General features: G+C 38.6%; 1 pseudogene; it reads right to left on the reverse strand.

The window, feature by feature from the left end:
• Positions 1-3,818: 3,818 nt before the first annotated feature.
• Positions 3,819-4,804, reverse strand: LOC144338070 (large ribosomal subunit protein eL18 pseudogene; annotated as a pseudogene).
• Between the last annotated feature and the right edge of the window lie 2,974 nt (positions 4,805-7,778).

Genomic DNA, 7,778 nt, shown 5'->3' on the forward strand with positions numbered 1-7,778 from the left:
ACTTGCCGAAGTCCAGCTGTGGTGCAATTTTTGAAATAATATCTCAGACTCTGGAAAACATGATGCTACTGAACTATTGTGTCCACTAGGCTGTCCTGGTTGGGGGAGAAGATGGAGAAAGATAGTAGGATTGCCTTAACCCCTGACAGTAGGAGTTGAATTTTTCTAAGGAGGAATGAGGGTTTAGACTGCAGGGCTTCAAAATCATGGTTTTTATCAAGGAGTAGGTGACTAGTAAATAACAAAGATAATTAGAATTAGCAATGGGGGCCATTTTTGAAGACATCATGGGAAGAACTTGGTCTTTTTTTTTTTCTCCTGAACTCAATAAACAATTACATTAAGATAGGGTTTCAAGTTTCATTTATACTGTAATTTCTTTTAGATTTCCCTTAAGCACCAATAAAGACTATTTCTCATAGGCAGTCTTTCTCCAGTTGTGTACTGAGGAACTGGGAACAAGGCTTTAAAGTGATGGCACTGAGCTGACCTCAGAAAGATCCGTGATCCTGGAGCTCCAGGCTAACATGGGTCAAGGTTATCAGACACAGAGAGAGTTGTAAAAGATGACCTGGGTCCTGATGATGGTGGAGACGGTGGAGATGGTGGAGGTTGATCCTTGGGGATGAGAGAAGAAAGTTAGTTAACAAGTGGCACCCAAATTTACAGGAATGAGTGGGATTTTTTTATTTTTTATTTTTTTTGAGATGATGTTTCGCTCTTGTTGCCCAGGCTGGAGTGCAGTGACGCGATCTCAGCTCACTGCAACCTCCGCCTCCTGGGTTCAAGCGATTCTCTTGCCTCAGCCTCCTGAGTAGCTGGGATTACAGGCATGCACAACCACGCCCGGCTAATTTTTGGTATTTGTAGTAGAGATGGGGTTTCTCCATGTTGGTCAGGCTGGTCTTGAACTCCCAACCTCAAGTGATCTGCCCGTCTCAGCCTCCCAAAGTGCTGGGATTACAAGCATGAGACATGGCGCCTGGCCCTTTTTTTGTTTTTTGAGACAGTTTCGCTCTTGTTGCTCAGGCTGGGGTGCAATGGTACAATCTCAGTTCACCACAACCTCTGCCTCCTGGATTCAAGTGATTCTCTTGTCTCAGCCTCCCGAGTAGCTAGAATTACATGCACCTGCCACCACACCCAGCTGGTTTTTGTATTTTCAGTAGAGACAGGATTTTACCATGTTGGCCAGGCTGGTCTCAAACTCCTGACCTCAGGCGATCCACCCGCCTCAGCCTCCCAAAGTGCTGTAATTACAGTCGTGAGACACCGCGCCCACCCAAAAGGTATTTTAAAAAGGATATGTGGAATTCTATGGTGAGAGAGGCTGCGCTGAAATGTTCTGATCAGGCTGTGTCCTTAGTAAGGAGTTCGAATTTCATTTTGCAACCAAAGTTGCATCTGTTGTTTCTGAACAGCTGTAAATTCTAATCAGTCTATGTTCAGAAAGATGATTCAAAAATCAGTACGTAGGGAGGGCAAGTCCAAGATGAAGTCATTAAAATATAAGAGTAAGAAAAGCTGGTTTCTAAAAAAGGGAGATTGTTATTTCCTATGTCCTATTTTTGAAAGTTGTTTTTAATTACTAAAATAAAAATTTAAAAATTATCAACTTAGATAAGCTATCAGGGTTGGGGAAGGTGTATGTCTCATGTATCTAGATTTTACCAAAGGATACCTGTTTGTGATGTTAGAAAACAGAAAAATAGAAAAACAATCTGTATGAACTTTGCGTTGATGTGTAAGGAAGAGCCATGCATTTCATCCGTTATCAACATCGAACTGCATAGTTGCATCAACTGGTATCATGAAAAGAAATACATTAGTATGGTTAAAGAACGAGGCTTTCTTATACCACTGGAGGATGTGTGCATGTGTGTTTGTGTGTGCACGTGTATGTGTGTGTGTGTGAGAGATCACATCTCCACCAAATTCATCTTTCCACGGGATTTAAAAAATCTAAATACAGTAGCAACGTTAATTTTATTATCAGACAGAACACCCTTTCCCAATAATTGCTCTGCAAGAATTAAATGCTAGATCAGCAAACTTCTATTCAGTCGATTTGCTATTATGCAAGATTATGCAATTTCTGTTAAGTGGTTCCCAGAGGCTTACAAAACAGGTTAACTTAGTCCTGAATGTAGATTAATTTCTTTATGTTTCCCAGCCTCATTAGCCTTTTTAGTGTAGAACATGATTAGTTCGCCTAATATTTTTATATGATTTAAATATCAAGAAAATTAACTTTCAGAAAATGCTAATGCATTTCATATATTTTAGGAATTATAGCAATAGAGGTTTTGATATTGACATTTGCCATTTTTTGTTCTTTCACCTACAAACCTACTTTGATACGTGTGTATATATGTATACACACATATATACACAAATATATATACACACATATATAGGCATATATACATATACATATTCGTATAATTGCTGATGACATGTAGGAAAGATTATTTCATGTTGCTATGGAAGAGTTTCTCCTGTGAATAAAGGATATTTGTTTAAGGAAATAAAAAAGACTACAAATGTGGCAGCGGTGTTCAGTTGGAGTATCCTGTTAAATAACACGGGTGCTTTATTTGGGCTGTGCTTTCTTGTATATGGTTCTTTAAGAATATGAGAATTTAGTAACATCAGCTAGCCCAGGAGCAATGCTATTAACCTGGATGGTCAGAGCAGTTGCAGACCTGGGAGCAGTTAATCAACTAATGGCTATTTCTGTAGAGAGAAGCTATCTAGTGAGGACATATGAGTTGTACAACACAGGTGGTCAGCATCATGACTCCTCCACTCCAGAACTAAAATCCCTTTCTCTGTGTTCCCTTGCTGCCTGTCTGCATCTACCTTTTCTCCTCCTGTGCCAATTCTCTACCATCCACCATCAATTTACTAAATATATTGTTTACAAAGTGACCAAATATAACTATAGAGGATGTTTATGAAGAAGACAATTTTTTAAAATATGTTTTACTCATATTGATGATTCATAGTGAAGACTGGTTTTTAAAGCATTATAATGCATTTTCATTACTTACATATTTTATAGTTTTGTTTAAGTATAGGAAACCATAATAAGTATAAATAATGACTCCAAATCTCACCACCTAGAGAAACTCAGGAGTCACCCTTTCTCTAGGTGGCATGACCTTAGACTTCCACCAACAAGGTAAAGGATATTATAAAACATTTTCAGAAGCCCTTTCTGAAATGGGAAAAATGGTGTTTCATTGTTGTTTTAATTTGTACAGTTGTTTTGGTGGGGGGTCAGAGTCTCACTCTGTCACCCAGGTTAGAGTACAGTGGCGTGATCATGACTCATTGCAGCCTCAACCTCTTGGGGTTCAAGCAATCCTTCCAGCTCAGCCTCCCAAGTAGCTGAGACTACAGGCACATGGCACCATGTGAGTTAATTTTTCGTAGAGACAGGGTCTTACTTTGTTGTCCAGGCTGGTCTAGAACTCATGGGCACAGGCCATCTTCCCACCTTGGCCTCCCAAATTGCTGGGATTACAGGCGTGAGCCACCATGCCTGGCCTTAATTTGTATCAATTTAATTGGTGTTCTCTATTCTTATGTATTGCCCATGGCTAAAAGTGCTTATCGTGTCTAATTTGTGCTTTTAAATATGTTTGTGGGATAGCTACATTTACATGCAACCCTCAGGATATGGGATAATTGTTTATATATGTAACAAACTTTTAATAGCTCATTCTTAACAATAATCGGTAAAATCTGAGAAAATGAATTGTATCACTCATATTTGTTATTCATGAAAACACTGTTTTAGATTTCCTTACCAACTTCTGGAATGAAGCTATAGTCCGTCAATCTGTTACAAACTAGACCAGTGGTTGTCGAAGTGAGGTTCGCCAGACCAGCATGATGAGATCAACTGGGAACTTAAAATGCGAATTCTGGGGTCCTACCCAACTACAAATCGGAATCTGGGGGGGTGAGACCCAGAAATCTGTGTTTTATTAAGCCCTCCAGTCAATTCTGATGTACCGGGTGGAAGTCTGACAACATTTGGAGTAAACCAACAATAAGAAACCTCATGTGAAAAGCTACTTAAGAGACTTTCTCAACCCCAACTGCAACGTCAATGTGCACATTTTCTTTTCTTTTCTTCAGCGTCCAAAATCGTTTTAATAAGACAGTAGGATCCAGGGTTAGTTTCTGCAGCCTCAGCTGCCCTGTGCGCATCTGGCGCACTCGAACTTCCGGCCCTTGGAGCGGACGTAGGGTTTGGCGTGGCTGGGCGGGGTTCCCGGGGCCTTGCTGAAATGCAGGTTCATCTTTCGGTCCTTGCGAGGACCGGAGAGCAGGACGGTGCCGCAGCCCTTGGGGGAGTCCAGGGCCAGCTGGTCGAAAGCGAAGATTTTGCCCCCGGCCCTGATGATGCGGCTGCAGGCCAGGCTGGTCACACGCAGCGCACACACCTTCAGTTTGGGCACCTCCTGAACCCGCACGTCATCCGTTATGGTCCCCACAACCATGGCCGTTTTGTTTTCCCAGCCAGGAAGCTTCATTTTCCAGATCATCCGGGAAAGGGACAGAGGTGGTCGGTTGGTAGGACTCATAAACAACCTCTTCAGCACAACCTGGTTGAATGTGGAGTTGGTTCGTCTGGCCAGAAACCTGTACAGCTTGACCCACAGCTTGACACAGGATATCAGGTAGATATCCTGGCTCTTGGGCTCCTGGCGCCGAACCTTTCGGTCCTTGCTGTGGCGGATGTCAACTCCCATGATGGCGTCTCCTGCGCGGCCAGGTACGGAAAGGCAGAACGGCCAATGTGCACATTTCCTATTAAGACACCTTCCTCTCCCTTTCTCTCCCTTTCTTTTCTCCTCCCTCTTGCAGAAATTCCATCCATTTGTGTCTTTATTTTTTAATCTTTCCCAGATAATAGCTTCACTAATGCATTGCTACATGTGGAGAATCTATTAACTTTTAAGATAAAAAGTTCGTTTGCTAAATTCTCCCCATATGTTCAAACTCATAAAGTACTTGTTCTGATTGCTATGATACAAACAAAAAACATATTACTCAATTTGGCATAATTTTAGGAACACTTTTGTGGTCCGGCATTAGCACCGATTTTTGAACGTGCTTTATTAAATTCAAAATCTTGTACACTACATGTCATTGTGGTAGTTACAGTGTATATCAAGATTTTTAGGTTAAAATCTTAAGCATATTTGTTCCTAAACGCAGTAAAAGGAATAAGAGCACTATTAATATTACTATTATGATTAAAATTGTTCATGTTAATATCGTCATATGCCTTATGTCATTCAATCCTCATAATAATTCTATGAGGTAGGACCCACTGTTATTCTTGTTTTGCTGAAGTATTCATAAGTCTGCTGAAATATATACTACAAAATAGGACTGAAAAAAAAACCACTCAAATTTAAAATTTATTAAATTGTTAACTATTAAATTCTACTCATCACAACAGATTCCAGATAGACATTAGATAAACCTAAAGGCTTCCAGTGAAGTAAAGTATTATTAAACACTTTTCATATTTCAGTTTTATAAAATTCCTATGTAATCTAACGTTGTACTATATAAAATGTTTTTTAATAGATTTGTATTTTAAAAGGTTTTAATATAATTTTTTTTCTATTTCAATAATTATTTGGAAAGGTAATTTATGTCCTAAAAAATTGTAACTATGGTGTTGTGAATTTGGGCATCTTCCAGGCTAGGGAGTTTTTGGACAATTCATAGCAGTTCTCTCTTTTTACTGCATCCAGTCCAACTCGTGATTTTTTAAATGTTGAGAGGGTGGTACGTTCATGGCTTCAACGAATGGTACCATACTTAAAGTACAATAAAGAATAAGAAAATGAAGCCCATTCTCCCCAAAATTAATTCACTATGGTTCTATTGAAGGTGATCAGAATTCAAAAAGAATGCAAGAACATACTGCCTACTTAAGTGTTACTTAACAAACTACTTTTTTTTTTTTTTTTTTTTTTTTTTTTCTTTTTTGAGACAGAGTCTTACTCTGTCACCCAGACAGGAGTGCAGTGGTGAAATCTCAGCTCACTGCAACTTCTGCCTCCTGGGTTCAAGCGATCCACTTGCCTCAGGCTCCCAAAGTACTGGAATTACAGGTGTGAACCACCGCACCTGTCCTGAACTACTCATTTAGAAGTATTAAGGAACTATATTTACTTTTGCTGTAGAGTCTCAACTATTCAAAAAGCAATGTGAAAAAAAAATCAAAATCACTTATTTTCCCATTTGCAAAAAAGTAACTAAATGGGATCTTTAGTATAAAGACACATTTAGTAAAAACAAATGAGAGATGATACTTCCCACCCAACTGGATTTTTTGGAATTAAAAAATTGAGTTGGTTTGAACACAAATAAACTAAGACATCACGGTTTCTATAAGCGGTTACAGAATAGAGAGAAAACGTAAGACATATGATATCATATTTTATGGGTGATTTCATCAATTTGTGTAAGTAGTAGCACTCTAATGACAAAAAAGGAGATAGAACATAATGATTCCACAGAATAAATGGACATGATCGTGTGATTCTAGGCTGATGAGACCTGACTTTCCTCGCAGAATCAATATGCACAATTTTATTCGTAAGGAATATATTCCATTACATTCAGAGAAGTATTATTTATAAAATGAAATTCTTTAGAAATGTCATGTGAGATAAGGCATGTGCGAGGTTAAGGGGCAGTTCGATTTGTAAATTTTTGCCTACTCAAAATTTACCCCAGTTGTGGCTTTGGGGCATTCCCCAGTGGGTTAACTGTTGAGACCAATATAGCTGCCAGAGGGCCACACCTCTCTCCTTGACTCTAGCAGTATGTGGGCATGCATCTAATGTTTGGCTGACTGCCTGTTCCACTCTCAGGCCTGGTGCTACTGAGCAAAGATAAGGGGACACCGAGGTCCACATTCTTGGCTCCTCAGAGCTGCCTTGAATTCTGTGCATCTTCTAACCTAAGTTCTTGGAAATCCCTTGGAGTTGACATTATCTTTCTACTATATTTCCATATTGCTTATGGTCACCAGCATCAGTTTCTTTTGCTTGTAACCAAGACCTCTTATTTTGAAAAATATTTTGCACATATTTATTAAGGTTTTTACTATAGTTTTAGTAATGTGCAGATGTTGCCATTTTATTTACTAAGAAAAATCATGGCTTATGCTTCCAAAAATTTACAATCTCCAGACGGAGCTGAATCCGTATGGAAAATGCTACATATATCATAATAAAATAATGAGTGTTAATATACATGTTAAGAAACCAAAAGATAATATAGAATTTCAGGGCATCTCCACAAAGAGTTTTTCACATATGGTGGCCCTACTCTTACTGGGAAAGCTTGCAAAACAATGATGTGTGTGCATTTGTGTGTAATTGTTTTTAAAATAAAGGTATATATAACTTTCTTGAAGCTAACCAATCCAGAATTTTTTTTTTAAACATGTATTGCTGTCTCCAGGTAACAAATATAATTTGAAAAGAAGCTCTAAGATCAGGATTCAGTGACTAATTTCTGCATTAAAAATGAAATCCATCCATCTTTTCTCCTGTATTTCAATATCTGATAACAATTTTTCATTCTAAATACTAACCAAGTCTTTTCAAGCTTCTAAAAGACTGGAAAGTTAATCTTCCACATGTGCTGATGAGCAATTGCAAAGATTAGTTTACATAATCTATGTTCCTGCTTGCAGAAGCATAACTTTCTATTTAATACAATGAAACAGGTAT

The sequence above is a fragment of the Macaca mulatta genome, chromosome 20, assembly GCF_049350105.2.
Source record: "Macaca mulatta isolate MMU2019108-1 chromosome 20, T2T-MMU8v2.0, whole genome shotgun sequence".
Taxonomy (NCBI): Eukaryota; Metazoa; Chordata; class Mammalia; order Primates; family Cercopithecidae; genus Macaca; species Macaca mulatta.